Here is a 944-nt window from a genome sequence, read left to right as displayed (position 1 = left end):
CAATACCAGACTGAGAAGTCAATATAAACTCATTTATGTGCAGAACCCCTGAAATTAAGTCATATTTCATAGCTTTTACATGCATATATATTTTATTCTAATCAAATGAATAAAAATGCTGTACAAAAGTAATTCACATTTTTTTATTTTACTTTTCTGTAACAAATCATGTTTATGTGCAGTACTGATAAGCAACTGTCAGAAAGGGATGTAAATTCATTAGTGCTATAGCTTATTTATTAAAGTTTTGATTATGTTGGTGTTTCTTGATCATTTTTTGTCAGACACATGACTTTTCTTATAAATTAATATATCAAAGTCTATTCATTTGGATGGTTTGCTTAGTGTGAGGAATATTTCCCAAATCTTCAGTTCTTGTAAACCATTTTGTCAATAAATGTTTTGGGATGCATTTAGTACTGAGATTCATTGGCAGGTGCTTATGTGTAATCTTAATTTGTTCCACGGTCTTACATTTAGAAGATACAGTGTTACCGGGTTCTGGAATTCTGGAGCTCCTTCTGGAGGTATTTTCTAGGTTCTTTTTGTCCTGAACAAAGAATTGGTTAAGCAGGGTATGGTGGTACATGCCTATAATCGCAGCAGTTAAGAGGCTGAGGCAGGAGAGTTGCTGTGAGTTCAAGGTCAGTTTGAACTACCTAGTCAGACCCTGTATCAAAAAACCAAGCCAAAACCAAACAAAACAAACAAAAACAAAGACTTGGTTCAGACAAGTGCAAAAGGCAAAGTAAAAGAAATGTGCTCTGCAGAGTGAGTGCAGGTCAATTAAAAGTAGAAAAATAAGACACTCTGAGGGATGAGAACCAACCCCTGTGAAAGAGCACAGCAGCCAGGAGCTTAATGGCAGCCATCTTTTGCGTTTCCCTCTCCTCAGGCTGAGGTCAGGGCTATGCCATATTTCTCCTGAGAAGAACCAAAGAAAG

This window comes from Chinchilla lanigera, unplaced genomic scaffold, assembly GCF_000276665.1.
Source record: "Chinchilla lanigera isolate Chin_1 unplaced genomic scaffold, ChiLan1.0 scaffold00045, whole genome shotgun sequence".
NCBI lineage: Eukaryota > Metazoa > Chordata > Mammalia > Rodentia > Chinchillidae > Chinchilla > Chinchilla lanigera.
Note: the sequence above shows the minus strand (reverse complement) of the source record.